The 15699-nt window shown below is 40.4% G+C and overlaps 1 long non-coding RNA gene and 1 pseudogene across 1 annotated transcript; both read left to right on the plus strand.

The window, feature by feature from the left end:
• LOC134002172 (uncharacterized) overlaps nt 1–15699 on the plus strand; it is a 136926-nt pseudogene that overhangs the window by 90405 nt on the left and 30822 nt on the right.
• LOC134002074 (uncharacterized) lies at nt 4765–5013 on the plus strand. The gene is made up of 2 exons (XR_009927574.1): nt 4765–4842; nt 4948–5013. It is a non-coding gene; the product is annotated as an uncharacterized LOC134002074 (long non-coding RNA).

A 15699-nucleotide genomic window follows, 5' to 3' on the forward strand; every position in this document is an offset into this window, starting at 1 on the left:
ACAAAAGCCAAAACGGGATCTTTAAAGGGTACCGGTCTTCCCATCTGAGTGAGAAAGGCCTCTAAAGATGTAGGAGCCACAAGCTCCTCTTCGATTTTAACCCATGACGGCCTCTGCAGGAGAATTATTTATCTTATGTAACTGGGAGAGAGAAAATGCATAATGATACCAGTCCACCTTAGACAATGCTAGACCACCACTGTCTTTGGCGGCATATACTTTGGACCAATTAAAAGCTGGCTTCTTGCCGGCCCACACATATCCCTCTACAACTGAATTATAAAGCTTAAACAAGTTATGTGGAAATGTTAGAGGTAGCATATACAGAATATACTGGATCTTCGGAGAAATAATCATTTTAACCAGATTAATTCTGCCTAACAAGGACAGATTCATTTTTACCCAGTTCTGCAGAAGAGACCGAATATTTTGAATCACTGGAGAAATATTTACTTGCATTATTTTATCCAATCCAGGTGTCAGTTTAATCCCTAAATACGTCAAACCCTCAGGCATCCACTTAAATTGCCATGACTCTCTAATGGCTGGGGGACATATTTTAGAAAGAGGCATGGCCTCCGATTTAGACCAATTAATTGTGTAACCAGAAATAGCAGAAAATGAATCAATAATTGAAGAGATGACCGGTACTGCCACATCTGGATTACTTGAGATCAATAGAATGTCATCTGCATACAAAAAAAGTTTGTGTTCTTCCTGGCCCATATGTACTCCTTTGATGCATTTACATTCACGCAATGCAATTGCAAGAGGTTCCAGAAATAGGGCAAAAATGAGAGGTGATAAAGGTGAACCTTGTCTAGTGCCACGACTAAAATTAAAAGATGGTGACATTATCCCATTGGTAAGAACTGTAGCCATTAGATCTGTGTACACTAACTGCAACCACTGCATAAAGGACGGACCAAAGCCAAACCTCTTCAATGTATAAAACAGGAAGGCATACTCAACTTTGTCAAAAGCCTTCTCCGCATCTAGGGAGAAGGCAACAACGGGGTCTAAGTTATTTCTGCTCTTCCAAAAAATATGCAATATCCTGCGTAAGTTGTCAGCTGAGCATCTATTTTTAACAAATCCAACCTGGTCCCTATGCACCAAACTGGGAAGCACCTTTTCAAGTCTAGCAGCAAGTATCTTAGAAATAATTTTTTCATCTACATTAATTAATGAAATTGGACGATAATTTCCACAATATTGTGGGTCTTTCCCTTTTTTATGTAGTAACGTAATCACTGCTGACCTCATACTAGGTGGCAACCTACCCTTCTGTAAAGCATCTTGGTAGACTGCTAATAGTCGTGGGGCCACCTCGTCCACAAAAGACTTATAGAAATCTGATGGAAACCCATCATTGCCAGGAGCCTTACCTAACCTAAGATTCTTAATTGCTTGCCTAACTTCATCTAACGTGATCTCTCCCTCCAGTAAATTTCTTTGAACGTCAGTCAGACTAGGAGTTTTAATAGATGAAAAGAAATCTGACATCCGCTGTTCATCGGCAGGCCCATTAGAGGTATATAGCTCTTGATAGAATTTAGTAAAAACATCATCAATTTCCTTTTTATTTGTGGTCAGCTTATTATTATTATCAAATATAGTGGGAATCAAATTACTAGATTGTATCTGCCTAACCCTATGTGCAAGCATTTTGCCAGTTCTCTCACCCTGTTCAAAATATTTCTGATTCAGACAGAACATTGCATATTCAACTTTTCTTCTGCAAAATGCTGTTCAGCTCAAATTTAAGCTTAATTAATTTATTCCATATTTCCCTTTCAGGATGCAGTGTGTGTTGTCTTTCAAGTACCTTAATGTCCTGTTCTAATTTCAACAATCTATCTCTCTGACCTTTTTTAATTGATGAGCTGTACTGAATAAGACGACCCCTTAAGTAAGCCTTAAAAGCATCCCAGGTCATTCCAACATCATCTATACCTTCATTGCAAACCCAAAAGTCATTCATCATTATTCTGATATATTCACAATAACCCTTATTCTGTAATAATGAGTTGTTTAGACACCACCTAAGGGAAGGTTTCACTCCTTCTCTGCAAGATAAGACAAACTCTATGGGGGTATGATCAGTTACAACTGTGTTACCAATGGAGGACCCAATAGTTTCACTCACCAAAGAGCGAGAGACAAGGAAATAATCTATCCTAGAATAAGTAGTATGTGGATGGGAGAAGAATGTATAGTCTCTTTCTTGAGGATGGAGCAGTCTCCATATATCCACTAGGCCCAATTCCTCTGACATAACATCCATGGCAACATATACAGGGTCATTAGTTCGCCTGGGTTGGGAAGATTTATCCAAAAACACATCCCTGACCTGGTTGAAATCCCCCCCAATCACAATATTTGAATTCCCAATATTTCGCACTTGGTTACAAACTTCATGAAAGAATTCAGGTTGAGGAGAGTTGGGGGCATAGATATTGACCAAAGTAATTTTCTGCCCCTCTAGGCATGCATCCAAAATCACCCATCTACCCTCTTGATCAGCATAATGTTTAAATACCCGGAGATCCAAATTCCTCCTAATCAATATGATCACCCCTCTTTTCCTACTGGAAAATGTACTATAAAATACTTGCCCCACCCAGTCTCTCTTCAGCTTTAAAGATTCTTCTTCATCAAGATGTGTCTCTTGAATAAAAGCAATGTCTGTCTTCTTCTGTTTTAAATATGTCAGGATTTTTTTCCTTTTAACTACATTATGGCAACCCGCTATATTCCATGACACTATTTTACATAAAGCCATGAAGCCATGAAAACCACATTAATGTACCTGGAAAACTAGCCCAGAGGACTACAGTTTGTCTATTCCACATTATCATATACCTACAGGTCATTATAGATTCACAAAACACTAGGCACAACAACTTAAAAAAAACCAACAAAAAAAAACCAACATGAACAGTAACAATTGGGCAAAACCGAGCCCAGAGTAACATGAATAAAGCAGGTCCGTAGCACTCAATGTTCCCATTAATGGCCTCCCTCCTCACACGTTCCTCCCCCTCCCCCTGTATTAGTATCTCAACAACAAAAAAACGCCGTAAAATTAGGTTAAGTGTCCCGGATCGCACGAATGCACTCTCAACAAAATCACACTGCAGGAAAATCCTGAATCTTCCTGCCATAGACATTCGTCCCCAGCCTTATTTAAGACCAACTTTGTATTTTCTAACACAAATGAAAATAAGAAGCAAGCATAGTTTAGCTCTACACAGTTTGTGAAAAGGCTGGGAATAGCATATAACGTCCGAGAGAAAAAGCGGATGTCTAAGCAATAACATACTGTTAGATTTAACTATATATAGTAGATGAATTAACCGCTGTCATCTATGTTGGAAAGCACCTGACCTCCATCCTCATCTGCCGGGTAGCTTGTCGATGCCAGGCCACTGAGAAACCGCTTAGCCGCTGCTGGAGTTGAAAACTGATGACGTTGATTATCCAAAGAGAAGGTCATGATGACAGGATAACGAAGAGAGTAGACAATATCGCGTTGTTGTAGCAAGCGTCGTACCTCGTCAAATTTCCTCCGTTTCTCTTCTCCTGCGCGTAATCCTGGAAATAACGGACCCTCATGTCTTGCCAGATGATCTGCTTCTTTTTCCTAGCAGCAGCTAGAACAGTCGTCTTGGCTTTGTCCCGCAGAAAGCGGACGATGATGTATCTCGGTCTCGCGGCCACAGCAGATGTTGGTGCAGGGCCCACTCGATGAATTCTGTCCACTTCGTACCAAGCATCCACTTCAATATCCAATGCCTCGCACAGCAGAGTTTTCAAACATCCCTCCAAATCAGCGCCCTCGGTTCCTTCTTTGACACCAGAGATTCTGATATTCTGGCGTCGGGAGAATCCCTCCAGAGCCGTCAGTTTCTCTTGCAGCCGTTGGTTCTGCTTCATTATGTCATTTCTCACTGAGCTAGCTTTAGCCTCTTCATCTTCCAAATGGGAGATTCTTGTCTCCGCTTCTTCAACCCTAGCGCCAAGATTGTTAACAGTTTCATTAAGAGACTCGATACCACCTTTCACAGCAGTCATGTCATGAGCTAGCTGCTCAAGAATAGATCTTATGGTAGTCAACTCAGCAGCAACGTTGTCTTTAGTTGGACTCGATGCAACAGGTGATTCCGCCATTGTACATAGCGAGTTAGCCTTGGAGTTGTGAGCAACTTTCCCTCGCAAGGTAGCAGGCTGGTTACGCGTGAAATATTGGCTTTTCTGACACATCCCAATGTACTAGCTCGACCTACACCAAAATAAAACAAATTTATCGATGTTAACTTATTTTTTATGAGGGTTTGGGGGAACAACGAGCTCCGCTCCGACTTAAGAAGCCATCCTGGGCGGGTGTACCACGTGACTCGTCCAAACCAGCTACATGTTCCACTACTGCAAAGAAGCTCATCTGTGTGAAATCTGTGCACTCACACAAGTAACTCAGTAAAAGTCTCATTCATATTAAAATCTCTTTTTTAAGTGTGAACTGGCTATGAGAGCAGCATAAACACTTTACAATAAATACAAACAACATGAACAGATGAATACAGCTGTCACACACTACAGATGAGTGAACATAAGATCCAGTATCAGATCAGATCAGTGATGCTGACATACTGTATCTGTCTTGAGCTGAAGTCAACCTTTACTGAAGATAAACCCTCTAATGAAAATGTTCTGGTGTCTCTTCAGGTGACTAAACACCATCCAGATGCTGAATACATCAAGGCCCCTTCCACCTGTAAACTCTTCAAAGATGAAAGTTACAGTGTTCTCTGTCCTGAGGCTGTTATAATACAGCCTGATGTGAGTATTTCAAACAGTTTGTAATATCTGATAAAAGTCTTTGTAACATGAATATAAACTGCTGTTTGTTACCTTTAGTTCACTTTGGATACTTCTGGTTTTCAGAGAGCAAATTTTCACAAGAAGTTTGGACCAAATTATCACCCAACGTTTGAGATCCGTCTGCCTGCAGAGACAGTTGAAGTGACTTTGAAGGTCCTCCCAATAGACAAAGACAATGCACGCAAAGTAACTTTAAAGGTCCCGGACCAAACAAATCCAGAAGTCTGGAAGTATAAAATGGATCTGAAGGGTAAAGTCTTCATCCTCCTGCAGTAACACTTCACCTGGTAGTAGAACAGAGCAGCTATTCATTGATTCTGACTCACATCATTAACCAGTACACTTTTTAACCAGGTATCTTATTGGCCAATGTGTCAAACTTTTAAGAAATGTTTGTAAAACGTTTTAGTAAAACAATTGTGGTAACATTTTATAATAACAGTCTGTTTTTAGTTTATTTACATTAAATGAATCAGTATTTTAATCCAGATGGTTGGAAGAGTGTTTGAGGATTCTTGAAAATTAGAGAAACTGATGTTTATCTCTGTTTATGTGAGAAGTGTCAGTGCCTCTCTGCATATTTATGAATGTAATCATGATGTTAACACCTCAGATTTTTTGTAAAGAAGTAATTTGTACATTTCTACCTGGATAGCTCCTCCCTGTCTGCTGCCACATGGAGACTTTGTTAAAATGTTCATTTCTAAAAGGTCTCTGTTTCATAGTGACTGTTGGGTTATTTAACTCCAGTCTGTTCTCTGGTTGTCTTCCAGCTCCAAGAAGGAGACATCTAAAGAGGAATCTCCCAGCAGAGGTAAGCAGAGTTAGAAGCTGACATTAAGCTTTTTCTTATTTTCAAAGAAGATATTCACACATCCAATTATCTCAGATTCAGATGTTTTCATCATGGACTAAACAGTGTCCCACCCACTGCTTTCAATGTGCACAGTAAATGTCCAGGGAACATGGCAAAGTGTATTTCTTTCTTTATTTCTTTATTTGTTCAATGGTACCTCAGGGAAACAATGAACCTGAGGTACATTGTTTCACAGGTTGCCCACCTGTGAATTTGTATTTATTAATTAGCCGTTAGCCGGCCCTGCCTCCATTGTCCGGTTGTCATAATACTCACGCTGCCATCTTCAAAAAAATGCTGCCTTTTTGTTCCCTAAAAATTATAATTAAAAAAAGCCTTCTGCTTAACATGTATGACTCAGATATAAGAGGAAGGTTCAGCATCTTTAACAGTCTTGTAGAGGAGCTCTGTGTCAAAATTCACATGTGAATATTTCAGAGTTAATAAAGTCTGCAGGCTTCAAATCTTTGTTAGTTTTTATATTAGTCCAAAACAAGTTGCTGTTTTCATAAAAAATCTAACAATAACATCAGGTGATTTGACAACAACATTTAAACAGTATATTTATACTTAGTTTGATATACTGAAACAGAGAGTGAAGAATAACATGAACCATCTGACCTGACTGACTTTTACCATCAGACCAGTCAGACTGTATCAGAGATGATGTGAAGGTGTGACAACAGTGGAAAAACATTTAGTAGTTTAGTTAGTAGTTGATCTTAAATACAAAAAAGAGAGATACTTGTTCTATATTCATTCATTGTTAGAAACTTCTGCCCAGAAAGACACTTCACTTCTGTGACAAACACATGAACTGTTTCTTCCTACAGAACAAAATGCTCCAAAAAGTTTTGAATTAAAATGTTCATTCAATCATTAAACTCACAGACTGAACCTGCTGAGTTTATTGATCTTCTCTGGTGTCAGTAATCAGCATCATGGTCAGGACTAGAATGTGATTTTGGAGCCAATCTCAGCTGTTATTGGGCGAGAGGCGGGGTACACCTTGGACAGGTCGCCAGTCCATCACAGGGCTCACATATATTGAACAGACAACCATTCACGCTACCATCCACACCTACGGGCAATTTAGAGTCTCCAATTAATCTAACCTGCATTCTTTGGTCTGTGAGAGGAAGCCAGAGTACCTGGAGAGAACTGCTGGGTGGGTCGGATTTAAAAGTTATTTGTAAAATTTTGAATTGGATTCTGAAACGAATGGGGAGCCAGTGTAATTCAGCCAGGACAAGAGTGATTTGTTCTCTATGACCAGTGTTTGTGAGGAACCTTTCTGCTGCATTCTGTACTGTAGACGGGAAACTGCTGCTTCATTAAGACATGATGTGAATAGTGAATTACAATAGTCCAGACGGGAGAGAATGAGGGCCTGAATAAGTTATTCAATTATGATTTTTGGGAGCATTGATTTGATTTCTGATTTAATAACATGACTGAGTAAAGGTCTTAATGTGTTGGTTAAAGTTAAGATGAAGGTCAAAAACTATTTTGGCACAGTGTGTTATGTTTGACTTCCTCGCCTCGACTCGGTACAGTTCCAGGAACCTTTTCCATTACAATAAAGTACCTACTCAACGTAGGCGGGGTCGTCACAGCACGGCTCCGCGACACTGCCGTGACTTCGTTTTATACGCGACACAAAACACATAAACAATGGAGGACATGGAGTAGATGGTTTACTTGCTGCTGTATGAGGCTTTTTGTCTCACACAAAGCAAGAAAATTGAGCCGTATAGCTGTAACTATGGTTGTAACGCTGCTGCCGTATTTAAAAATGCCAGGTTTGATTCTTGTGTGGGACAGCTCATGACGCTTCCAGCGACAACTACCAATCAGCGGCCAGCAGTGTGTCGACGTCACATTTTAGTACCGGCTTGGTACTGCACCTCACCAGAGCAGGTACTAAAAAAGTATCAGGTACCAGGTACTTTCCCTAGTGGAAGCGCAAAAAGAACCGAGGCGAGCCGAGTCGAGGCGAGTCGTGCTGGAACTGTGTAGTGGAAAAGCGCCATTAGATGAGAACCACTTTAGTGCAGTTCAACCTGTGCCAACACAGTTCCTGAGTCTGTTGAGTAAAATTGTATGATCCACCGTATCGAAACCTGCACTTAAGTCCAGTAGAATGAGAAAGGTGAATTGTCCAGAGTCCATGCTGTGGTTCTTTCTAAACCTAGATTAGAATTTTTAAAATAAATTGTTATTTAAGACACGCGTGTACTAATTGCTTAAAACACGGGCCAACAGAAGTGCAGTTAATATTAAAAAAAAATGTCTGAAATTAAATCTGTAAGGAGGAGAGACTCTAAGCCCATGATCAAAACTAAAGCAAGGATGTGGTCCCCCAGATCAGCTGACCTTTTATTCAATCAGTCAGATCTTGTAGAAACACCAACAGACAGAAACATAACGGTTGTTTAACTGTCCTTCAATGTTCTCTGATTTCACCAGAGAGACAAGATGGCGAATGCGAACCTCATCAACCTTCTGGATGATTTAGGAGTTGTTGACTTTGAGAAGTTCAAGTGGCACCTGAAGAATGAAAAGTTGGGAGATATCGAACCCATTCCATGGGCTCAGCTGGAGAATGCAAAGAGGCGGGACATTGTGGATCTGATGGTGCAGAAATATGTACTTGCTGGAGCTGTGGAGGTGATGAAGAGTGTTTTACAGACGATCAGCAGGAATGATCTGGTGGAGAAGTTATCAAACATGATCTCAGGAGCAGCAGGTCAGTCACAGGAAGAGACAAACATGACATCACAATGTTTTTATATCACATCGTATCAGTTTGATGTGTTTCAGTCAGTTTAACGGGGGACTCAACATGTGTCATGATTTTAGATTTAATGACCGACATTACTGAGACCTGTAATCCTAAAGGGTCATTTATGAGTCCCTCTGTGTTTTCATGCTGCAGCTTTTTTGAAAATTGAAACTTTACTGAAGCAGCTTTTGGAGCAGAGGTAGAGTGACTCAGTGAAACAGGAAGTGAGGGTTCTTCTTCTTATTCTTGATCAACTGTCCTTCAGATTTTATCTGAAGGACAGTTGTTGTTTCCATCTTGTTCTAGTTTTGCATCTCTTTAAAGAAAAGTAAAGTAATTTAAATGTATCTTTAAAATGATTGCTTGTGTTACACACTGAATGAAGAAACTGGTGATCCAGATGCAAGATTATATTATTTATACTCAGACACACTGCAACAAACAGAAAGACAGTCTGTGACTGTCTGCGACTGAGCGGACTTCCGTTAATGAAGGATTACAGCGTCAGTCATTCAGATAACAAGGCTGCTACCGCCATCTATTGGTGAAAAGTAGTATAACTCAGCAAACTTCAGGTGAGTTTTCTCCTATTTACACAAGCATTTAAATTAATAATAATCAGAAAAATAATAGTGTGGGGAGGGGGGCAAGTTAATAACAGAAACTAATATAAAGACAATTCTGGAAACAATCTTAAATCATGAAATGTCCAGGCTGCCATACTTGTCCCCAACCTTACAAAATATTTTTGTAGCGTATTGATCGAAACCTGATACTAGGGGGAAGGTTTTATGATCACTGAAATTAGTAGGAGTTAAGTTCAGTCAATCCACCTAATAGTTGTTCAGTCTGTAAGGGAGTGAAAAGTTGGGATGATTCTAAGGGCCCATGAGTGACAGGGGTCCTAAAAAAAATATTAGAACATTAGTTCATAATTTTTTATTAAATTGTCATCATTAATAGACATTAATACAATACTTTATTTGTAATATACTCATTAAACTAACGCTATATTGTTTTGGTTTCTGACTAAATGTATCATCCACAGCCTCTGTATTGCTCAAACACCCCCCTCTATTTACATGAAATGGTTCAGTCCTGCTTCAACCCAGGTGCAGCTTGCTAGCAGTGAATTGTGAGTGAGGAGGAACTACATGAGCATCATGTCTCAACAGCTTCATTAAATACAACCAGGGTTCCAAAAATGAAGAGAAAGAGAACAAAGAGAGAAATTAGAGAGCGACAAAATGTCACCCAACTTATTCTACAGAAGGTTTGTTTAGTCCATGATGGTAGAAATGAACCATTTAGTTAAACTTAGTCCACAGTGAAACAGGCAAGGCAAGGCAAGGCAAGGCAAGGCAAGGCAAGGCAAGGCAAGGCAAGGCAAGGCAAGGCAAGGCAAGGCAAGGCAAGGCAAGGCAAGGCAGTTTTATTTATATAAAAATATATAAACACACACACTAATAATAAAAACAAAGTACAGAAACATAGAAAGAGAGAGAAATAAAATACTAGAATAGAGCATTAAAAATAAGGTTGCAGCATAAAATAATGATTTGCTTTAAAATCATTAAAAGGACATAGAGTGCAAATGAAAGATTAACATTTAAAGTGCTTTGAAAGAGCTCAATCATAAGCACAGGAGAAGAGACGTGTTTTTAACCTGATTTCAGTTCTGCTGTTAGTTTGTTCCAGTTGTGTAAAAGCTGCTTCACCATGTTTAGTCTGAACTCTGGGCTCCACTATCTGACCTGAGTCAGTAGATCTCAGAGCTCTACTGGGTTTATATTCTACTAACATGTCATTCATGTATTCTGGACCTAAACCATTCAGTGATTTGTAGACCAGTAGCAGAACTTTAAAATCTCTTCTATAGCTGACTGGGAGCCAGTGTAAAGACTTTAGAACTGGAGTAATGTGCTCTGATCTCTTTGTTCTGGTTAAAACTCGAGCTGCAGCGTTCTGAATGAGCTGCAGTTGTTTAATGCTTTTTTGTGGGAGTCCAGTCAGAAGACCGTTACAGTAGTCGAGTCTACTGGAGATGAAAGCATGAATCAACTTCTCCTGGTCTGTTTTAGACATAAAACCCTTCACTCTGGATATGTTCTTAAGCTGATAGAAGCTGTTTTGGTGATTGATTTGATATGACTGCTGAAGGTCAGATCTGAGTCTATCAGCACGCCAAGGTTTCGGACTTGGTCGCTAGTTTTTAGAGAGAGTGACTCGAGATGTTTACTGACAGCAATCCTCTTCTCTTTATTGCCAAAAACAATGACCTCAGTTTTGTCCTGATTTAATTGAAGGAAATGTTGGTTCATCCAATTTGTTACTTGCTCTAAACAGTGACACAATGACTGTATTGGACTGTAGTCATCCGGGGACAGTGCTAGGTATATCTGCGTGTCATCTGCATAACTGTGATAGTCTACATTACAGTTCTGCAGAATTTGACCCAAAGGCAGCATATATAGACTGAACAGAAGGGGTCCAAGAACTGACCCCTGAGGAACTCCACATGTCATAGCCACTCGATTGGATTCATAACTTCCAATGGTCACAAAATAACTCCGCTCCTTCAAGTAGGACCTGAACCATTCTAGACCTGTTCCGCTGAGTCCTGCCCAAGTTTCCAACCTGTTCAACAGTATACTGTGATCCACAGTATCAAACGCAGCACTGAGATCCAACAGGACCAGAACTGACACCTTGTCTGAGTCAGTGTTTAACCTTATGTTAATGTTACTTTAGCTCCTCTAACATTAGTTACTCTTTTATCTAACAATGGGCCAGATGCAAGAATATGTTCGTATATTTCTTCTTAAATCTGTCGTACTTTTTTCGTGAGGTGGAATTTACGAGTGTGCCACATCGGATTCACCAAACACTCGTATCACCAGGAAACAGTCGTAAATGACCTTCGTAAACATGATGAATCCCACCTGTTCTAAATCAGCGCGCGTTCCCGAGAATAGTAAATTAACATGAATGACGTTCCCAAAATACCATATAAGGTAGACGACCGGCAGGTTGTGGAGAAGCTCCATTCATGAAAATGGCACTAAAGACTAAGAATTTAGAACTTTACGAACTCTCAGACTGAGGTCCCGCTCTCACAAATAGATCAACAGAAACACAGATTATTATTTAGTGTTAGTGGAATTAAAGGTCCTGAGAAAGACAAAGAATGAGGAAAAATGACCCTTGCTGTGAACGCTGTCTCAGCTGTTGCGCGCAACATCACAGAAATAAAAACAAAAATGACTGAGCATGAATTATGCCAGGGGATGTCATCAGCCAGGGAGTTAAACTTTTACTTCGATAAGCAATATTTCAATTAAATGAATAACAGTTATTAATTAAAGCCGCAAGCGGCGATGGCGGGCCCTCGCTCACCCATGCCACCGCGGGGCCTGAGGCATGGCGGGGCTGTGGCGTGAAGCAGAAAGTGAGAAAAAACCTGGAAGAAGGCCAAAAATGCAATGTTTCGTTCATCCAGTAGGGGGCAGTCACAGGTAGTTACACATATGGTCTGGTGTGTTCAGGGCGGCCACTCAATAGTCATGTGAAGTTTGGAGTGAATTGGACAAAGCATGAAGGAGTTATGAGAGATTGATGGTTCATCCACCAGGGGGCAGTAGAGTGTAACAAAACACAAGCGGTTGCGTTCAGGGTCGGACAGTGATTACACATGTGAAGTTTTGTGGAAATCGCACAATGATGATGTAAAATATGGCACTTCCTGTTTCCACTAGGGGGCGACACGAGTGAGATCGCCTATGAGCGAATGGAGACGTTGAGGTCGGCACCCTGGACCTGTGTACCAATTTTCATGATGATACGAGTTCAATAAAGCCATAAAAAAGCCAAACGTATTTTCATGGCGAGGAATTGATGGTCGCCGCGTCGCCACACGGACGCCATTACTCGTAGCTTCACAGTCTTCATAATGTAGCTTCACCAACTGGTTCTGAATGAAGTTGATGGGGTCAACTATATTGAATTTAAATTCACTTCCTGTTACCACCGGGGGGCGCTATGGGTTACGTGGGAAGTTAATATATCGGGACGTTCAGGGCGGAGCCATCATCATGTCCAGCAAGTTTGAAGCTGATTGGATGAAGTATGTGGGCGTGAGAGCCACCCGTATGTACATGGCGAGCACGCCAAAGTTAGTTGAGCCCTGGCAGACACGCCCTTTGACCTACGGATGCGCAGAGCACAACTTAAGCTCAGCTAGGTCTGGAGATGTTGCGTACCTAATTTGAACTTGATCGGGCGAACGCTGTGGGAGGAGTTAATTTTAGGCGGGAAAAATCAAAACCAAAAAGGCCGACTTCCTGTGGGGTTGAGGTCATGAGGTCAAGAGGCTTTTTTGCATATGTGGGTATAATACATATGTGTACCGAATTTTGTGAGCATAGGACAAAGTTAGCAAAATTCCCTATGGGCATTTTTGCACTTTGTAGGGGGCGCTATTCCGCCATTCTGCGTCGACCATGTGCGACCACCCAAAAATATCGAATTTCGGATGAGGCCGGACGTCCGTGCAAAAGTATAAGCATTTTCGCATTTGGGAAAGGGGCAAAATTGGGGCACGAAATGTCGGAAGAATAATAATAACTAGAAAATTCCAGGGAAATTTTGAGTGCCACGGGACTGCTGCCGGAACGAGTACACGATTTATTTCCAGTGTTCAAAAGTCACCCTGATCAAAACAAATAACAAACTGTCATGAAATTATTAAGTAAATCTTATCATTAAGAGAGTAGATTTTATTATAATGTTTTATGACTGGAAATCTGCTCGGAAATTGACTGGAAATAAATCATGTACTCATCCCGGTTCAAAAGTCACCCTGCATATTTAGTTTCGAGTATTAAGTACATCTTACTAGTCAGTATCAGGTGTAATGTACTTCATTCTCAACTTAACATCCCTGAAAATATTAAGTAAATGTTAATCATATTTAAGCATAAATAATATTTATTTAAACTAATTAAAGTCCCTGTAAAGAAAGAATAAATATGTGTTCTGAGTTTGACATGCCACAGAAAAGTGTGCTGTTAACCACCCTGCCAAATGTGAATGATTAAAAAAATTGCCAAATATGTGAAATTGGGCTTCAAAGTTGTGTAAAAATCAGCCGTGGAAGCCCCGCCCACTACCCAGCGTCACCTGTCAATCAAAGTCACCACCTCTGTGGGCGTTCCCGCCGAGTCTGCGGAAGCCCCGCCCCCTACAGTGTCAACTGTTAATCAAAGTCACCACCTCTACCCTAAACATGGATGCTATTGCTGAGAGCTAGCTTGGTTAACTGACAAAATACACAGACAGGAATCAGCCAATCACAGAAAAGTAGGTCAGTTTCCGCCCAGCAACAGGTTGTCAAGGACAGCAGAGGTTCTACGGTTGCTATGGTGATTTGAGAATCTGCTTGGAAAAAATTCTCAAAATGCCTCAGAATTTGGCTTCTGACAAGGTCCCGAACAATTGCAAACTGTGAGAAAACCGTAACTCCTGTCCAAAAACCGAAAACACCGTGAGAGACACAGAAGCCGGCAGATTCTGACAGTGTTTATTTTATTCAGATACTCCTTAAAATGAGCGCGTAAGCTCAGTGCAAAGACAGAGTGAGATTCTTTTGAAGTAAAAAAGACGATTACATTACAGTCAATGGGGAGCAAGACAGGTATTGCCGCCGGTCTCGGCCCCCCCGTTTAAATTTTGTGCAGACCCCGCCTGTCAATGTCACATTTTATGAATCCCAACACCTATGTCTACATTTTGACAAAGAATTATTTGTCTCCTTTTCACGGTTTGGCCGTGAGCTCGAGTTAAAAATAAAAATTAAGTTCATATTTTACTGCTTCTCACACTCAAGCTAACTGACGCTTCCACTCTAACTTTGAAGAAAAAGTGATTTCCACTCCTCGTTTGACTGCTCATAGGTTGAAAAGTTTACATGTTATGTAAAAACAGTTTGGTGTTTTGGAGAGAGCACAAGTTTTCCTCCGTTTTAAAGTTTGAATCACATTTCTACGTGCAGGTATGAGAGAGCTAGGTGACTCTGAAAAAAGGTGAAATTTGGTGGTTTTAAAAAAAAATTCCCATTCATTTTCAATGGAGAAATTTCCCGGTATTTTGGGAATAACTCTGGGAAAAATTGGATTCTGGACATTCTGAATAATAGCACCCATCTCCCGATCGAGCCGCACGTTTTGATGTATATATTGTTGGGGTTTTCTCAAAGCTGTGGGAGGAGTTACGCGCCGAAATTTGGCGGAAGAATAAAAAGAAGAACTAGAAAATTCCAGGGAAATTTTGAGTGCCACGGGACTGCTGCCGGAACGAGTACACGATTTATTTCCAGTGTTCAAAAGTCACCCTGATCATATTCTGGTTTCGAGTATTAAGTACATCTTACTAGTCAGTATCAAGTGTAATGTACTTTATTCTCAACTTAACATACCTGAAAATATGAAGTAAATGTTAATCATATTTAAGCATAAATAATATTTATTTAAACTAATTAATTAAAGTCTACTTCATTTTTTTCACAGACAGGAACATCACTGTTATGAAATTAATAAGTAAATCTTATCATTAAGAGAGTAGATTTTATTATAGTTTTTTATGACTGGAATTCTTCTTGGAAATTGATTGGCAATATTCCAGTATTTCAATTCCAATATTCCAGTTAATCATATTTAAGCATAAATAATATTTATTTAAACTAATTAAAGTCCCTGTAAAGAAAGAATAAATATGTGTTCTGAGTTTGACATGCCACAGAAGAGTGTGTTGTTAACCACCCTGCCAAATGTGAATGATTAAAAAAATGGCTAAATATGTGAAATTAGGCTTCAAAGTTGTGTAAAAATCCGCCTCTGTCTCTGTGGGTGTTCCCGCCAAATTCGCTGAAGCCCCGCCCCCTACCCAGTGTCACCTGTCAATCAAAGTCACCACCTCTGTGGGCGTTCCCGCCGAATCTGCGGAAGCCCCGCCCCCTACAGAGTGTCACCTGTCAATCAAAGTCACCACCTCTACCCTAAACATGGATGCTATTGCTGAGAGCTAGCTTGGTTAACTGACAAAATAGACAGACAGGAATCAGCCAATCACAGAAAAGTAGGTCAGTTTCCGCCCAGCAACAGGCTGTCAAGGTCAGCAG

This window comes from Scomber scombrus, chromosome 20 (genome assembly GCF_963691925.1).
Source record: "Scomber scombrus chromosome 20, fScoSco1.1, whole genome shotgun sequence".
Taxonomy (NCBI): domain Eukaryota; kingdom Metazoa; phylum Chordata; class Actinopteri; order Scombriformes; family Scombridae; genus Scomber; species Scomber scombrus.